This window comes from Ursus americanus, chromosome 7 (genome assembly GCF_024610735.1).
Source record: "Ursus americanus isolate L20-20 chromosome 7, mUrsAme1.1.p, whole genome shotgun sequence".
Classification (NCBI taxonomy): Eukaryota; Metazoa; Chordata; class Mammalia; order Carnivora; family Ursidae; genus Ursus; species Ursus americanus.
The window spans coordinates 8,807,935-8,827,459 of record NC_142133.1 but is presented as its reverse complement, the minus strand read 5'-3'; the positions used below and the strand labels follow the sequence as shown (position 1 = coordinate 8,827,459).

Genomic DNA, 19,525 nt, shown 5'->3' with positions numbered 1-19,525 from the left:
TACATAACAAGGACTTTAGCAGTTGTTATATTGTCTTCCTTGTTTGTTGCATATATATTTATCTGTAAAAATTTCCCTCCTCCTCTTCTCTATCATTTTATATGAGGAGTGATGGTGATGATTAACTTGATAATTTGGTTCTTGGATTATAGAACATCCAGGCAGGAATTAATATCTCCCAGGGTGGGACACGATGACTGATGGGCCTTTAAATCTCCCCTTTTCAGGGAGAGAGAGAGAGAGAGAGAGAGAGAGAATCTTTATTTGTATAACGTGTACTTGCATCTTGTAAGGTGGAAGCATGAGGCTTCTTGGTGGTGGTAAATGGACATTGAAACAATTACTGAAGGGGTAGAGACCCCTTTGTCTCTTGGTGATGGTGAATGGACACTGAAACAATTATCAAAGGGGTAGACTGTGCCAACTATTAACCAATTGTCTCTTACAACCGCAATGTCTCCTTTCTAGTTGGTTCTACAATATGAAAGCTGGGAGTCTGCAAACTCTTCTGGAGTGTGGGATCTTGGAGTCCCAGGAGGTCTTGCCAGCTGACTTCTTCTCACCTCCTGCCAATAGGAGTCACCATGGCAGATCCAAAGGTGGGAGAAGGGGAGAAGCTGCTCCTTCAGCAGGTGAAATCCCATGAGTATTCAAGAATGTTTATGTTCAAATTAACTAGAGAATGAGAAACCATTTTGTCAGCTTTTCCAAATATTTGAGTCTTATATTTGAAGTTGCTAATTGACCGAAATGTTGCAAGGTCAAATTACATTGCACTAAAAATTACAAACAGCAGCATGGGATCATTAGCGTTAATGTCACGAATACCTATCAAATTTACCATGGAAATTATGACTGTTCTCTCTTGAAAAGCCTGTGAAACATTATCTACCCAGTAGGTCATTGGGCATTACTGATTTATTAAAATGTGTAAAGACAGCATACATTTTTTCTCAGTGGTAATATTAGAAGCCTCTTTGATCTCTGTTGACTTTTTAGCTGAAAGGAATTTGACATATTTGTCGGCATCAGAAAGGACAGAGTTGTCACTGCTTGATAGCTATTTGATATTTGACCTCTTTTAGCTGAAATGATTAGAGTCTTTGTAGAAATCATGTATTAACACTTGGTGAATAATTCTGTGTCTTAAAGGTCTGTGAAAATACATATAAAACATAATTTTTTGTTTGCACAATATTGTGAATGTACTAAATGTCACCAAATCGTACATTTTAAAACGGCTAATTCTAGGGCACCTGGGTGGCTCAGTCAGTTAAGTGTCCGACTCTTGATTTCAGCTCAGATCATGATCTCAGGGTCGTGGGATTGAGCCCTGTGTTGGGCTGGGTGTGGTTAAGATTTTCTCTCCCCGTCTCCTTCATGCCCCAACCCCCTACAAAAAAATAATAAAATGGCTAATTCTATGTTATGTGAATTTTGCTTAAATAAAACACTTTTCTTAAGTATCTTTTTCACATTGGAAAACTTATTTGCCTATAATTTCACCTAGATTCAAGGACATTTTAGAAGTTTCTCATTGCAAAAAAAAAAAAAAAAAAAAAAAGTCTCTCATTGCCTATTTCAGCTTATCCTTAAGCCGAGAGCCATTTCATAGGTCTCAGATCTTGGAGTACTTTTGTTTTCAGTGAAACTCATGATTTTTGATCACTTAATAGTTGGAACAAGATATGGAGGACTTGTTGCACTGGCCTTTAACACAACGATTTCAAAAGGCTCAAAATAATCGATTATGAAAAATATACAGAATTCCCAGGATACTTTCTTATGCATGCTCAGAAAAATCACCAATTTTAAATTTGCATGAATTTGTAGGAAATCAATACAAAAGGAATTTTGGGAAAAAAATTAAATTGTGGGAATTTAAGGTGGTTACAGTGAAATATTATGACATGAATGCAAGTAGTTCTGAAGCTTGCTATTTATTAATTTTACTTTTCACAGTTTCTGTCTCTATACATAACACATTGTTTCTTTTTCCAAAATAAAGCTACATAGAGGCTCTGCAGGAAAATCAAGTCTAATGGAATTATCATTGCTCTGCTTTATATGTCGTTGAGGATTTTTCTAATATCAAATTATGAGGACCATCATTCTAAATTTGTTTGGAAATTTTGGCCTCACATGGGTGGACAGATATATCCTTTGTTTATTATATTTCATCTTTATTCTAGATTCCAAATTTCAAAATCTACTGGGCTTAAATTTTTTTTCACAAAATCATATTTCTTTAATAGTTATGCCAATTTATATTAAGAAAACCTTTTATTGTATGTGTGTAGGACCTACATCAGACGCTCTCATTTCTCCCCATTTTTATGACTTAGGTCTCTGGCATAATGAATAAAAATCAATTCGCATTATTTTTTTTTTTAAGTAAGAAAAGAAAACTAATTTAATCTCATTTAACAGAACAGAGCAAGACCCAATTCTTCCATGCGAACTAAGTTTTGTTTTTAACTGGGTCTTATCCTTCACGTTTTACTCCTTTTTTATAGGAGCTGATTTGTCACGAATATATACTGCATTAGTTTCCTACGGCTGTTGCAACAAGTTATCACAATCTTAGTGGCTTAAAACAACGCGAATTTATTGTCCTAAAGTTTTGGAGGTCGGAAGCCTAAAATGGTTCTCAATGAACTTAAATCAAGGTGTCAGCACAGCTACATTCCCTTGAGGAGGCTCTAGGGGAGAATCCATTTTCCTTGGCTTTTCCAGCTTCTAGAAGCTGCCTGCATGCCTTGGCTCAGGGCCCCTTCAGTCTCCAAAGCCAGCAGTAGCTGACGGAGTCTTTCTCACATTACATCACTCGGACTCAGACTCTCTTGCCTCCCTTTTTCACTTAGAAAGACTTGTGATTGCATTAGATATTCCAGAATAATCTCCTTATCTCAGGATCTTTAACTTAATCACAAAGACAAAGTCCCTTTTGCCAACCCATTCACAGATTCTGGGGATTAAGATGTGGAAACCAAAGGCAGGCCATTAGTCACCTACCACATGTACCATAAAATAAAGCATAAAAACATAATGTTACAGAAGGATACCGACAACAAGATTCCAATTATATTAATTTTTGAAGTGTGTGAAACAATACTATATACTGTGTGGGGGAACTCACGGTTTGTGTAAATGTGAAAATAAGTGTGGGATGATATACTTGCCATCTTCCAGACAGCAGTGACCCTGGGGGAAGGCAGGAAGAAGGCAGAGGAAAGGGTTTGAGGGTATCACTTTATTTCTTTAAGAAATCTGAAGCAAAATGTTAACATCTTGTAAAATCTAGGTGGCTGTTACATAAATGGAGGTCTGTTATATTCTCTTACGTGTTGTATTACTTCGTAATTGATAACTAAAAAACATTAAGATAGTATCCAGCAACATCTCGCCGTTGGATAACCTGAACTACCTCCAGTTTGATTTTGTTGTCACGAAGAAACCAGTTTTCCATAACTTTTACAAAGCATACCGGAAAGTGAATAAAACTTTGGAATAAAACCTAAAAATTTAGGTTCCTAGTTATTACTTATATGTTTTAGCATTTAGCATTCAAATTGATATTTCAAATGAAAGTGTTGATCTTTTCTGACTCAAGCACATAACTATCTCGTTAGTTGTAGGATTTGAGTATTAATTTGATGACTGACCAGAATGGCAGGAAGCAATGAGAAAAGACCTATCCCCTGAAAGGGCTTAATGAGTACTGGGGAAATTACCCCAGAGATATCAATTCTGAGACTCTGCCTAATAAAACTATTAGATTTCAAAGAAAAAAATAAAATCTTAAAGGCCTGCAGGCAAAAATGTCGGATGAGTTATAAAAGAAAGAAGAATTAGTCTGGCAGCAAAAGAATTAGTCTGGTATCAAACTTTTCAGTCTCCGTACCAAGGAAGCAACAATGGACACCATTTAAAAAAAAAACAAAAAACAAGAAAACCCAATGGGTTTTATGCCCAACCAAGCTGTCCTTCAAATATCAAAGCTAAAGAAAAATAGTTTTAGACATAATAACATAGGGAAATCTGCATCCATCAACCCTCCTTGAGGATTTAACACAGGATGCGTATTATATAACCAAATGATGCCTGGGAAAACTTCAGAAAACATGATGGTGAGTATTCTGAAGCATATAAATGTACCTCTACGATTAAAACAAAAATGGGGACAGAGGTAGAAGACCAATGTACAGATGTTATACACTGTGACAAAACTGAAATACACAAACTAACATATGGGAGAAGGGAGCAAGAAAGTAGAAAACAGAATAAGCTTATGAGTAATTGTAGATAATAGGTAGGCTTTAAAGGAGCCAGATCATAAAAATTAAATAAGAAAACAAAGGAGAGACCTAAAAAAATGAGCCAGATCATAAAAATGAGCCAGATCATAAAAATTAAATAAGAAAACAAAGGAGAGACCTAAATATGAGACTGAAACCATAAGGCTCCTAAAAGAAAACATAGGCAGTAATCTCTTGGACATCAACCATAGCAACATATTTTGGATAGGTCTCTTCAGACAATGGTAACAAAAGCAAGAAAACTATTGGGACTACACCAAAATAAAAAGCTTTTGCACAGCAATGGAAACTATCGACAAAACAAAAAGACAACCTACTGAATGGGACAAAATATCTGGAAACTATCGACAAAACAAAAAGGCAACCTACTGAGTGGGACAAAATATCTGTAAATGCAACCAATAAGAGGTTAATATCCAAAATATATCAAGAATTTACAACTCACTACCAAAAAACCCCACATAATCCAATTAAGAAATGGGCAGAGGACTTGAATTGACATTTTTCCAGTGAAGACACGCAGACGGCCAACGGACACATGAAAAGATGCTCAACATCACTCATCACCAGGCAAATGCAAATCAACACCGTAGTGAGATGTCACCTCACACCTGTCACAACGGCTAGTATCGAAAGACAAGAAATAGCAAGCGCCGATGAGGATGTGGAGGAAAAGGAACCCCGTGCACCGCTGCTGGGAATGCAGACGGGTGCAGCACAGTTTGAGGTACATTAAAACATTAAAAACAGGGGGGCGCCTGGGTGGCTCAGTCGTTAAGCATCTGCCTTCGGCTCAGGGCGTGATCCCAGCGTTCTGGGATCGAGCCCCGCATCAGGCTTCTCCGCTGGGAGCCTGCTTCTTCCTCTCCCACTCCCCCTGCTTGTGTTCCCTCTCTCACTGGCTGTCTCTCTCTCTGTCAAATAAAAAAAACTCTTAAAAAAAAAAAAACTCCATTAAAAACAGGAATACCACACAATCCAGTAATTCCACTCTTGGGTATTTACCCAAAGAAAATGAAAACAGTAATTCAAAAAGGTACATGCAGGCCTATGCGCATTGCAGCATAACTTACAATAGCCAAGATATGGAAGTGACCCAAGTGTCCATCGGTAGATAAATGAATAAAAAAAGATGTGGTATGTGGTACACACACACACACACACACACACACACTGGAATATCACTCAGTCATAAAAGAGAGTGAGATCTTGCCATTTGTAACAACATGGATGGACCTGGAGGGCATCCTGCTAAGTGAAATAAGTCGGGGGGGGGGCAAATACCATGTGATTTCACTTATATGTGGAATCTAAAAAACAAAACAAAACAAAACAATCAATAAAAGACTTAAATACAGAGAACAAACTGGTGGTTACCAGAGAGAAGGTGGATTGGGGGGATGGGTGAGATAGGTGAAAAGAACTGAGATGTACAAACTTCCAGTTATGAAATAAAAAAGGAAAAAAGAAAAAGGAAAAAAGAAAAGAAAATTGGGGAACAAGGGCATGAAAAAATTACAAAGGACTTCTGCCTCTAGCATGACAGAGTAACAGGGCCTGGATTCACTCTCCACCCTTAAAATGACTCAAACAAAGACAAAACATGTGCCACATGATTTTCAGACATTGCACCTTAGATTACGCAGAACAGGGATTCCTGAGAGTGGAAACACTTCCTGAGAGACGAGTGAGCGCCGACCTTGCTGTCTGGCGACAATCTCCAGGTGGTGGGGGAACGCAGGTAGAGCCCAGGGGTTTCCCTGAGTTGAGGAACTGGGATCAGGAGTTCTGGAAGGCCAAATGGCTAGAGTGTGCAGGGCGAAGTGTCAGAGAGGAGACAGCTGCGTGTGTCTACACATACACAGAGACGCACGCATGCCAGAGACTTCTTCTAGTCTCCTCAGTGCATGTGTATGAGGAAAATACTCAAGGCTGTGGGAAGAATCAGCCTTTCAGATGAAAGGGAACAATCCCGGGAGGTCACACAGGGCTGGGAATTGTCCCTATGCTCACGAGCTAGAGTGGGAAGCCTCACAACTCACGTCAGTGAGTAGAGGACTAGAAAGTCATTGCCTCAGGAACGGAGTCATATTAGCCACAGACTAAAGGCTGCTCTGATCCCACCTAACCAACCCAAAAAGGGAAATCCAAAAGATCAAACTGTTTCTAAATAACTTAACTTCATCCCAGAACAAAACTCAATGATATTTATAGGAATACAAACAAGATACAATATTGAATAAAAAAAAAAAAAAGCTGGTGTTCTGGTATTCATTCAAAAATTTCTGAGCATACAGGGGCGCCTGGCTGGCTCAGTCAGTAGAGCACGCAACTCTTGATCTTGGGGTTGTGAGTTCGAGCCCCACGTTGGATCTAGAGATTACCTAAAAATAAAATCTTAAAAAAAAAAATTCTGAGCACACAAAGGAGAAGGAAAATATGACCCACAGTGAGGAGAAAAGCAAATCAATAGAAACAGACCCAGAAATGACAAGATGATTATATCAGTAGACAAAGCAAACAGTTAATATAACTCTGTTATTACGTTCAAGAAGGAAAAGCCTGAATGTGCTAAATAGAGACAAGAAAGATATAAAAAAGACATAAATGAAAACTCTAGAGATGAACCATGCACTGGAATTAATAGCTGATTAGACACTGCAGGAGAATAAAGGCCTAAGCACAGAGGTAACCACCGGAAGAAAACATGAACTTTATTAAATACCAAGAACGTTTTAATAAATAAGAGCAAAGAATGTCCTTTTTTTTTTTTAGGGAGAGAGTGTGCATGCACGGGGGTGGGGAGAGGGAGGGGCAGAACAAGAGAGAGACTCTTAAGCAGGCAGGGGTCTTGATCTCACGACTCTGAGATCATGACCTGAGTGAAATCTACAGTTGGACACTTAACCGAGCCACCCAGGCAGCCCAAGAATGCACATCTTGCAGGAAAAGAAGTACAGTAAATAAAATTGACCTCATTATAAAATTTGACAGAGACGAAACGCTTACCCATACACATTCTTCAGTATTTATTAACAGAATTTTTAGCTTCTCAAATTGACTAAAGGACATCGAAAACGGCTCTATGTTCGTACCTGGCTTCACTGCCTTTGCGTGCGACAGACTGTAATTAGAGCTACCACTTAAAGAATGACTGACATGCAGCCACGGCACCGAGAGGCTTTACTTACACATCTCATTCAATCTTCAGAACAACTCTATGGCACGTATGTATTATTACTCCCAGTTTACTATGGAGAAAACGAAAGATCAGAGAGGTCAAGTACTTGGTCCACGGTCACACAGTAGTAAGTGGCATAGACAGTACTCAGCCTCAGGTCCGTCTGAGTCCCTTGCCCCTGGACTCATCCGGTACCCCACACCGCCTTATTTTTCGTGAAGTTCTGATGAGGTATTTAAACAATATGGTCAGATTTCCAGAATGCATATTAAATACTATGCTAAATATAAAAAAATGCCACGTTGAATAAGTATCCTTCATTTTAGAGAAGACTTTAAAATGCCCAGCATGGAGCTCCAACTCACGACCCTGAGATCGAAACCTACACACTCCACCAACTGAACCGGCCAGGCACTCCATACCTTTTCTATTTTTAATAAAAATAGGAGGACAATACTGATTTTTTTTTTTTTTTAGATTTTATTTATTTATTTGACAGAGATAGAGACAGGCAGCGAGAGAGGGAACACAAGCAGGGGGAGTGGGAGAGGAAGAGGCAGGCTCATAGCAGAGGAGCCTGATGTGGGGCTCGATCCCATAACCCCGGGATCACGCCCTGAGCCGAAGGCAGACGCTTAACCGCTGTGCCACCCAGGCGCCCCAGGACAATACTGATTTATATTAAATGGCCATTGCAACAGGGGTTATTGTATAAAGCAAAAGGTTACTTCAGGATCCTAATTACACTATTTTTTAAAAAGATTTTATTTATGTATTAGAGAGAGAGAGAGCATGAAAGGGGGGAGGGTCAGAAGAAGCAGCAGACTCCACGCTGAGCAGGGAGCCCGATGGCGGACTCGATCCTGCGACTCCAGGATCATGACTTGAGCTGTAAGGCAGTATCTTAACCAACTGAGCCACCCAGGCGCCCCATACACTATTTTATATATATAATCTCCCACTTAGTTCTTCTTTGGGCATAATCAAATGAGCAGAATCATTAAATAATTGTTGTTTTAAGTTTTCCTAAAATATTTTGATATTATAAACATGCTCTATTTTTTTTTTTTCAGATTTTATTTTCACATAATCTCCACACCCAGCATGGGGCTCGAACTCACAACCCCAAGATCATGAGTGGCATGCTCCACTGACTGAGCCAGCCAGGTTCCCCTGATTTGCTCAACCTTTGAACTGTACAATTTCCGTGGCTTATGGATCCTAACACAAACTGTATTTGTATTCCGGACCTGAGGAACGTGAGTATGCTGACTGTGTACACGGATACATACACACAACAATCAAGGCTTTCATAAGGTTGCATTTATATTAACATAAGTATATAGTATCTCCATTCAATCCGGAATAGTAGCAACTTTATTTTTATCTGGATTTAAATTCCCTAAGAATTCTCGCAATGTGCGTAATGACAATTCCTGGCCTCAGAAACTGTGTGACATGATACATGTTTGCTGTGTTCAACAGCTGAGTTTGGGGGAAATTGTTACCCAGCAATAGTTAACCAAAACATTGTGATACAATCTAAGTCAACTAAACAGATGATATGGAAGTTATTGGTTATCATGGCAGCACATCTCAAAAGTTACTGAGTGGTTCTAATTAAATCCGTGCTTAATAAATTGTTGGAGATGAGATGTCTCGCGGCTTACTGCCTTGGAATACAGCTTTGTCAGTGATACCAAGCATTTACTCATCACCGTCTTCTAGGGAGCGAGCCCCTGAATCTGGATTATAAGAATAATTTGGCTGCATTCTCTGTTGGGGAATAAAGATGATCCTGTTTGCCTGTCTCTGAATTTAGAGGAATGACCACTTCCAATCCATTCTACTCTTTTGATCTGTTTTATGCCCGTCAAACAAGTCGGAATAGTAATTCAGCTTTCCTGACCGCTGGGAAGGAGGGTGGGGGTGGGGGGTCCTCACTGTGCGGCAGGAACATTTGGATCTGTGGATGCTGTCCTAGACTGCTCAGCCAAAGGCCATCTGGACAAACCCCAAATCTGACAAAGTCAGGTTTATTGGCTCAAGGAACTAGAGCCTGCATCGCAGCAGAGCCCTGGGGCATTTCACCAAACAAAGAGATAAGGTTATTATGTAATTTGGGGGAAGGGAGTTTAGGTAAAATTTAAATGAAGTCATGTTTGGATAGCCTCAAGCAAACAGGCTGTGTGTAAGGGGTCAAGTTTTGGGTGTAAACTGCAAATCAGACTCAGGGCTTTGCCTCTTGGAAATTAGCAAATGAAGATAGCTATATAAACGTCCTATCCAGGGAATCCTTATCTAGAGCCTGCGTTTGGGTTCAAATGGAGGTTGTTTCTCTATGTTAAAGACACAGATCTTCCTGGCAGAAATGGGATCTTTCGTTCTCACTGACTGGATTTTAAACAGCGAAGTTTCTGACAGTCTCTGATTTTAGAACAAGGTTTCTCACCAAGAAAACAGAAGTCACTCAAAAGGGGGTTTGTTATGACATTTTACAGCTTTAGTATGACCTTGGGAGTAACACTGTTTCCAGTTAACTTTGCAGCTGGCTTTGTGTTTGCTCTGCCAGCCAGATTCAGGGTAGGGCAGTTTTTCCTTTCTCAGTGGTCTGGAGAGAGAATTGTTTGAATCTTTATTAAAAAAAAAAAAATCACCAGCTACTTTGCCGAATGTAGTACACCACAGATGAATACAATAAGAAATAATTGCAATGTTTCAAAACAATCCAACCAACCCCAAATACTTTAGGTCAGCTACATCATTCTTTCACAATCATCTATAAAAAAGTGGCGTTCACATCAGAGGGATCCGGAGCATGATTTTAAAAGTAATTAAAATATTGTATGATTGCGAAATGTGACTCAAGACAGAACACATGTGTTTTTTTTTTTATTCCATGAGAACCTGAGAGATCAACGCCAAGAACATTTCTTTCTTGTTAGACGGTGTTAATCAGTGTCCAATCAGAAAATCAAACACTCTAGATAATTCTAGTAAACAGGGATTTAATGCAGGGACTTAGCTACAAAGACCTTGGAAGGGCTGGAAGAGCCAAAGGCCTAAGAAGTGGGGGCTGGGAGGGAGGTGAGGATTATGGCAAACGCTCCTAGTGCCTGGCTGGGGGACGTGGATCTGCGTTACCATTCTTCTATTATTGAATCAAGATAAAAATTTCAATCACAATTTGATACTGAAAAATCCACAGATAAGCCTGTTGAGTAGTGGTTCAGAGCAAGGATGTGACTACCAGGAATTTCTAGCTGCGTGACTCGGGGCAGGTTTTCTCACTTGGCAATGAGAGCAGGACCTATCTCCAGGGGTTGCTGCAATGGCTAAAGAGGGCGCAGCTTGTGAACGGCTCACCGCAGGCCTGGACCATCAGTCAGTGGTCCTTCAATCTGCGGGAAGGGGCGCCTGCCTAAGCCTGAGCCCATGCCAGGGACGCCGCTCACCCTGGTGGAGAATGGAAGGAAAACTACATGGAAATGACTGGGATCTTCCTGGAGCCCATACAGTGTTGAGAGGAGGGAGGAGCGGTTGGAGTCAGCCAGTCCTGGGTTTAGTACCCACTGGGCGGCCTACCTGGTCCTGGGCGCCGGGAGTGCAGGTCTGAAGGGCTTCCTGAGCTGCAGGTTTCCCACGTGGAAAACGGAAGCATTTTCTTCCTTGCAGAGCAGATGTAAAAACTAAATGAGATTTTTTTTTTAAGTATGTGAAAAACCTAGCTTATAGCAGTTCAATGACAGGAACTGCTGTAATTGAATAATTATTTTATAAATAATTAACATATAAATAATTAAAAATAATTGAAATAATTAAATATTTAAACATCACTATCAAAATGCCATAAAGTATTGTGTCTGTCCTGTCATCATGTGCGGTGAAAACCTTTATCTGCGTGTGTTTTCAAAGGGAGAGCGTGGTGTGCATGCACGTCCACCATGGATACTTCATTAAAGGTGGCTCGGGGCCGCGCTTTCTCTCTGGCCTGGATCCTGCATTCCGGATTTGGGATGCTTTGTCCCCGGATTCCCGGTTCTGGAAAAGGTGACGTTCCCAGATAGTGCCAGCAGGTGGCGCAGCGATCCTTTGCCAGCCAGGCTATTGCGAAAAATCCGCCAGGTTTGGAAGCCTGGGAGGTTTTGTCAGAAGCTCTGGCAGGGTTGGCAGTTTATCTGGAAGTGGCCAGGAGAATGCACGACCTCAGTGCGGGGCAAGAAGGCTAGGGACGAGAGTCACAGCAGGAGAAGGAGTAAAGACAATGTGTCAGTGAAAGGTACCCATGGGACTTGGGGAGGGGCTCTGGCCCAAAGCCCACAGATAATTCATCCATTCCTGTCAAAACATATGTCAAGTGCTTACCTTGAGCCACGGACGGGGCACAGTGTGAAATCAGCCCCCTCAAGCAGCTCACAGTCTTGCTGAGGAGTTTGACACATGGATGAATGGCTAATATGTCATGTGGAAATAATGGGGCATCACGCCACTATCTCTTTAACCCTTATGACCAGCCGGGTGCTTTAGTAGGAAGAGATACTCTTCCTACTTTGCACATGAAGAAACTGGATTCAAGGGATTCACTCGTTTCCCAAATTCACAAAGCTGAGAAACAATGGATTCGAGCCACGCCACTCTCTTTTAAAGGCCATGGCTAGTAGCGCTTTACAAAGCACGACTCCTCCACTAAAACAAGACAAAACAGCCCCGCTCCTTCAAAGCTCACCACCTCAGGTTAGTCTCCGCAAGGGCTGTCAAGAACATGGCGGGCACCCCCTCTGGGCTCAGGTGCCCCTCTTTCCCTCCTCCCTGCTGGCACCTCCCCCTCCTGCTCACTGTCCACTCACTAAGGCATGTGGCTCACCTGAACCACCATCTTCTGGTCACTGCAGCGGCCACAGCCTGGCCTTGGTGATCGCTGACGGATGGGCTCTCGAGAGCACAGTTCCACATCGCCCTGTTTACAGCGACTTGGCCTTGCAGCTGGTTGGCTCAAGGGCCCCGCTGCAGCTGTGAAAATTGATACAAGGAAACCTCATTTAACGCGGCGTGAGGAGGCCAGCAGGGGGAGCTCTCCCGCCCTGCCGCTGGTTGTCCATTGCAGACCCAAAAGCAAGACTTACCTGCTCAAGGAGAGAGAATTGAGTTGCTCCTTCGCTCTCCAGGCAGGAGAGAGAAAGAGTTCTCTCCTCCCCGCTCCCACAGCCCAGCCAATGGGAGACGGTCACAACTCAGCCTGTGAAAAGCCACTGCACGTTGAACTCCCAGTTTACACCAATGTAACTCCTCCCCCATCTCCCCCACTTCCTCTATGAAAGACCCGTCCTCTCCTTTGTTTTGTGGACTTGCCTAGGATTTTGCCACAGCCTGCTTGTCCCAGGTTGCCATTCTCTGATATTCCTGAATAAACCCATTTTTGATGGGAAGATAACTGAGTTTTATTTCAAGGTTAACACAGCTATTCTTTGCTTTGCTGGGTCCCTTTGACAGCTGGTCTGGCTTCTCCCTGCATCCACCTCTCCTGACTTCACTTCCTTCTTTCCCCAGCTGAGTTCCCATCATGTGGCATGTCAGCTACTCTTAAAGAACACCCAAAGCTCGCCCTTGTCCCACCCTCCTCCGTGGTGCTGGCTTCCACCTTGGATCACCTGTCCTTGCTCATGACTGATCCCGCAGCTGTGGTGGGAAACCTCGCAGCAGGGGAGCCTGTTGGAAGAGGAGGAGGGAAGGCCATCGGCACTTCTGAACGGAGTTGAGGGAGTGCTCATCCAAAGGCTTCAGAGTCCTCTGGGAGGGGAGCGAGGGTGTGGGCTCCCAGGGCTGAAGCTGCTTGAGAGAATGGGGGGATCTTGGCGGCATGGAGGGCCCCGGGGAGGATGTGGACCCTGGGTCTAAGGTGGGACCAATATTGTGGTTGTGGCTTTCCACTGTTACCACTCTGCAGACATTACCAGATGACCTGGCTTGAAAACCTGATTGTTTACGGATTGTTGACAAAACAGAAGCTTCCTGAGGGCAGGGCCTTGTTCTCCACGGAATCCTCCCCTGTTGCGGGTCCCTCTTGGAGCAGGTGAAGTCAGGCGATGAGAAGCAAGAAGCTCAGAGCTCTGGCAGCAGGGCAGAAGGTTGAGGGAGAGAGGCTGCGGCTACAGGAGATGTCCGAAGGCTCTGTGTCATAGTTGGGTCGCTTCTGGAGATGACCTGCTTAGGACCCGAGCCCCTGAGGTCGAGTGCAGGTGGGGGAACAATCCACTTCCGTTTGCCCAGACCCTCCTGGCTCTACCACCGGAAGCCTTGTGTCCTGGAGAACCTTCAGTCCTGGCTAAATGGGCCAAGTGGTCACTAAGCAGTGGACGGGAGTATCTCTGAGAAGCCAGAATATCGGTCAGTGGTCTATGGAAGCTGCAGGATTGATCACTCTTGTGGGCTTGTGTCATTTTTTGGCCATGCTCCATGTGGGACTCGTGGGGCATGTTTTCTCAGCAGTGAAAAGGAGCTTTTTCATAGCCCTGAGCTCTAGGAATAACAAGTATGCTAAACATGGCAAATACTTCCAAGAGTGGAACGCCAGAGTATGGCTACATCAGCATTTTCTTTTCTTTTCTTTTTTTAATGATTTTTTATTACATTATGTTAGTCACCATACAGTACATCCCTGGTTTCTGATGTAAAGTTCGATGATTCATTAGTTGCGTATAACACCCAGTGCACCATGCAATACGTGCCCTCCTTACTACCCATCACCGGTCTACCCCATTCCCCTCCCCCCTCCCCTCTACATCAGCATTTTCAAGTCTGCAAGTTAAGTGCGTTGTACTCAAAGCCTTAAAGAATCATATCAACAAAGCTCCCCCTGTTAATTCTTTTCTTTCTAGCGGAAGTTTAACTGCTGATTTATTATAATAGCACCTATTTTCTTAGAATATAATAATGTCAATTTGCAATATTACATGAAAGGACTATATATAAATATCATAATTTTATTTAATTGAGCATGAGAATCATATCAAGAATGAAATAGTCTTTGGTTAAATAGACATGTCTAGTGTTGAAAATAGATTTCACACTCCACATGCATTACATAGCATAGACAAACCATAGCTTCATTCTAATTCAAATTTTCTAATAACTGACTTGTGGTTTTAGCCATCAAATGTGCATCAATAAATTATTCTGGAGCTGTTTTATTTTCAGAACAGTATTTGATGGTTAAATCATTGAAAATGAAATACAGACTTTCTGGAAAAATTGCAGAAATACATTTCAACCAAAAAATAACTCTTTCATAATATGTCCATAGTATGTCCATATGTACATAATATGTCCATAATATGTACAAGGCATATTGAAACACCATCAGAATTGTATTCTCTATGTCAACATCATGGATATGTACAATCACTGTAAATAAAAACATGGGGGTCAGGATATAGTTGTTCACAGAAACAAAAGAATTCTTTCCCAGAATATTTAGGAATATTCCAGGAAGGTTACTGAGAGTACAGTTCTTTGCTATAACCGTCAGGGGAGAATCGGTATGCACAAACTCGGATTCCTATACGTACCCATAGCTTACTCAACATGCTTACGTCAGAAAGTTGAAGATATCCTTCTTTTCTAAGTGTCCCACATAAAATCTACATAGAGATTTGTTGAATTCTTATTAATTTGTATTCACTATTAAATTGAATACATTTAAGGAAACTTAAATCTTCTCTCTCTTTCACAAATGCCTATATTAATGGCTAACCAAAGACAACTAATGTTGTCTGTTCTGTTAGATTTTGGCAGAGTTCAGTTTTTTGTTTTCATTAGGGACTAACAGGAAGGAGCATAAATGCCTTGGTAATAAGCTGAACCTTATATTTTGTTTGTATTAAACTTTTCACTCTGAGATAACTGTAGATTCTGAGCTATTTGCAGAAATTGGATTCACATGCAGTTGTAAGAAATAATACAAAGAGATCCTGTCTGCCTTTTACCCAGTTTCCCCCAAGGGTAATATCTTGCGAAACTATACCATATCCCAACCAGCATTTTGACACTGATACAGTCAAGACACAGAACGTTTCCGTGGTAAGGATCCCTTGTGTTACTCACTTCTCTCCTCCACCCTCCCCTAGCAACCTCTAATCTGTTCTCCATTTCTAGAATTTTGCATTTCAAAATGGTGTATAAATGGAATTGTGCGGTATGTAATCCTGTGGGATTGACTTTTCACTCAGCAGAATTCTCTGGAGATTCGTCCAAGTTGTTGCTCCTACGAGAAATTATTTTTATTGCTGAGTAGTATTCCATGGCATGGATATATCACACGTTTAACCAGCCACCCATTAAAGGACATCTGGTTGTTTACAGGTTTTGAATATTATGAATAAAGCTGCTATGAACATTCATGTGCGAGTTTTTGTGTGAACATAAGCTTCCATCTCTCTGGGATAAACGCCCAACAGTGCAATTGCCGAGTGTTACGGCGGCTACATATTTGGTTTTACAGGAAACTGCCACATGGTCTTGCAGAGTGGCTGTTCCATTCTACGTTCCCACCGGCTCTGTACGACTGATCCGGTTTCTTTGCGTCCTTGCTAATACTGGGTGTCGCTGCCGTATCTTAGTGATTTTGGTAAGTGCACGGTGGTATCTCACTGCGGTTCTAATCGGCAGTTCCCCAGTGATCGATGATGGTGAGTAGCTTTTCATGGGCTTATTTGCCATTTGTAGAGCTTCCTCAGTGGAATGTTTGCATATGTTCTCCAGTTTTGAATTGGATTTTTTAAATTGTTGAGTTTTGTGAGTTCTCCGTGTATTCTAGGTATTAGTCATTTGTCAGACATGTGCTTGCAGATATTTTCTCTCAGTCTGTAGCCTGTCTTTTCGTTCTCTTAATATGGTCTTTTTTCAGAGCAAAAGTTTAAAATTTTGATGAATTTATCAAACTTTCCTTTATGGATTGTGCTTTTTGGTGTTCAATCAAAATACTCTTGATGCTTAGCCTTAAATGCTAGGTGTTAAATCAAAATACTCTTTTTGGTGTTAAATCAAAATACTCTTGATGCTTAGTCCCTACAATTTTCCATTTAAAGAAAGTTTTATAGTTTTACATTTTATGTTTAGGATTATGACCCATTCTGAGTTCATTTTCATATAAGGTATGAGGTTTAGGTTGAGGTTTTTACTTGCCTGTGGATATCCCATTGCTCTAACACATTTATTGAAAAGACTATCCTCCCTCCATTGAATTACTTTTGTACTTTTATACAAAACCCAAATGAGTATATTTGTATGGACCTATTTCTAGATTTTATATTCTGTTCTGTTGATCTATGTGTCTGTGCCTCCACCAATAAAAACCATACTGTCTTGATTACTATAGCTATGTAATAAATTTTTATATTGAATAGAGTGATTCCTCCTGCTGATTTTTCTTTTACAAGACTGTTTTAGCTATTCCAAGGCCCTGGCCTTGGAATTTTTAGAAAAACTTGAATATGTCTACAAACTTTGCTGGAATTTTGATACACACTGCATTAAATCTATAGATAAAATCTATAGATAAAATCTATAGATAAATCTATAGATTAATCTGGAGAACATTCCAATCCATGAACATAGTGTATCTCTTCCTTTATTTAGGTCTTTGATTTCTTTCATCAGTATCTTTTAATTTTCAGCATATAGATCTTGTACATGTTTTGATAAATTTATACCTAAATATTTATTTTCCTTAGAGTGATTGTAAATGGTATTGTGCTTTTAATTTTGGTTTCCGCTTTGTTCATTGTTAATATTTAGAAATGCGATTACATTTTGTGTGCGGGTCTTGTATCCTGAAACCTTGCTGAACCCACTAGTTCTAGGAGTTTTCTTTTTCTTTAATAGATTCTTTGGAATTTGCTATGTAGACAATCATGTCATCTGTAAACAGAGATACTTTTCTTTCTTTCCAATCATATGCATTTAATTTCTTTTTCTTGTTTATTGCCACGTGTAGAACTTCTAGTACAGCCTTTAACATTTTCATCAATGTAAATTTCCAGAGATTTGCTGAAATGTACTGGCCTGAACAGGGCCCATCATTCTCAAACAGATGCCCTTTCAATATTCTTCTTATCATCCAACCTGTTTAGACCTCATTTCCTATCATTTGGTTAAATAACTGACAACATTCATCAGTGGTTATAAATGGCACCCACACTGCAAAGCCCCTTGAAGCAGCAGAGAGGGCTTTAATGAGCTGAGAGGAACCTGATTATAAAGCAAACTTAGCATACGAACATTATTTTGTAAGACAGAACCAGGAGGTAGTGATGCCCAAAGAATTAAGGTATGAGGTTGACTTATGGAGCATGTGGTTTATCCTTCCGGTTTTCCCCTCCTACCTCTAAATTGGGGGTAATGATAATTTTTAACTCAGAAATACAAAGTACCATCAAAGTGACCTTATTCTTATGTATTAGAAATTGCTCTTGTTAGGAACTCTTTTGAGAATTGGTTTTTGACAAAAAACAATTCTGTGCATCTTACTAAGCTTTTAGTAACAGGCACTTAAACAATATTTTGACATCTCAAACTCTGTTCATGTCTTAATTTTTTAAATAAAAGTATAACCATTAGTAACATTTGACTTATTTAAAAAATGTATATTTCCTGTAGTGTTGTGTTTTTATGTTACCCAACACACCTAGCACACCATAGAGGGTTCATAGCCATTATAAAAAGACAGAAAACTGGGTACTGCTAGATCTTTACAGACGTCAATGGAAGAAGTCTTGGATGTCTACATATAGGTCCTTTATAGACCTTAAGATGTGTACTCAGGTACAATGTCGTTCCTTGCAAAACCAGGAGCTCCGGCATATAATTTGTAGAAAATTTTAAATCTGTAGTAACAATCAAATTTCAGAGACTGTTTGTTTGTTTTTTGGTAGTTAACAGTGGCAAATCAGCCTCAGGTAAGTTAATCCTCACTTTATTGATTTTGCTGATTCAATGACCACCCATGCATTTCAGTGACTCTCCTGTCTCATTCTCAAGATGGGAAATCGTCTAAGTACCATTCCATCCATTGTGTGCGGTGAGTCAGACACCGGGATGCTGCCTTGGCCTGTCTGAGCCCCAGTTTTCTCGTCTGCAAGTGACAATGATGATATGACTACCATTGGCCGTCAGGCTTACGTGAGATGACCCTGCCAAGGGCCTGGTCCAAGGCTGGGCAGGGAGTGTGCCTTCGATTACAGACTTCTATGCTTCCTTGTACGTTGTCCTTGCTTCCTTCCCCGCCCCCCCCAACACACAAGCCACAGAATGAGACCCTCATTATTTTGGATGCCTCTCCTCGTGCCTAAGGGACGGGAACCCTCTCTCAGCAGCATTAGCAGTGGGGATCTGGGGATCTGGGGATCTGGGGCTGAAGCTGTCCCACCTCGTGAATGAATCGCCACGGCCTGCTTACACAGAAGGCGGCTGTGCACAGGACTCTGTTCTTACAGTTTGTCTTGTTACAGTGGGACACGGGCTTCCTGAGTGACCAGGACATTCCAGCATCTGCAGTCCAGCAAGCCGCACGATGAATACTCCACAGACAACCAGTCCCGCGCGCTCACCCCAGCACAGGACTGTGGCCGTGTGATGCGTGTTTAGCTCCCCCGTGCTTGCGGTGAGCTTCCAATCAAGGCTGCTTTGGGCACAGCAAGCAACAAAAATACTCTCACAATACAATGCAATCACATGGCACATACGTTTTTTTTTTGTCCTAAAGAATGGAACGGCAACTGTCTCAACGTGTCACTTTGACAACCCACGATGATTCCCTAGTCGGCGAGACCAGGTTGAATACGATACAGAGGCTGTACATACGTGAGTACCTGCGTGAGCGGGGGTTTGCGAATGACCGCTCTAATCTCCAGCCTGGCACCGGGCTCCCTGGTCACCCTCTCTCGTTCTGCCGTGAGGATGACCGGGCGGCCGTGAGGCCTGCAACAGACAGACAGCAGTCAGGCCCGGTCTGGCCGCGCGACTGGAAAGG

At 41.4% G+C, this 19,525-nt stretch overlaps 1 protein-coding gene and 1 long non-coding RNA gene across 2 annotated transcripts in view; both read right to left on the bottom strand.

Moving 5' to 3' along the window:
- Positions 1 to 278: 278 nt before the first annotated feature.
- On the bottom strand, positions 279 to 12,497 carry LOC148109622 (uncharacterized). The gene is made up of 3 exons (XR_015725071.1): positions 12,365 to 12,497; positions 11,086 to 11,168; positions 279 to 675 (listed from the first exon to the last, which is right to left on the bottom strand). It is a non-coding gene; the product is annotated as an uncharacterized LOC148109622 (long non-coding RNA).
- Positions 12,498 to 14,464: 1,967 nt separating this feature from the next.
- Positions 14,465 to 19,525, bottom strand: part of CREG2 (cellular repressor of E1A stimulated genes 2) — a 35,810-nt gene continuing 30,749 nt past the window's right edge. Inside the window, exon 5 of the mRNA XM_045771821.2 lies at positions 14,465 to 19,473. The gene's annotated coding sequence lies outside the window, so the exon portion shown is untranslated. The remainder of the gene's footprint in view (positions 19,474 to 19,525) is intronic.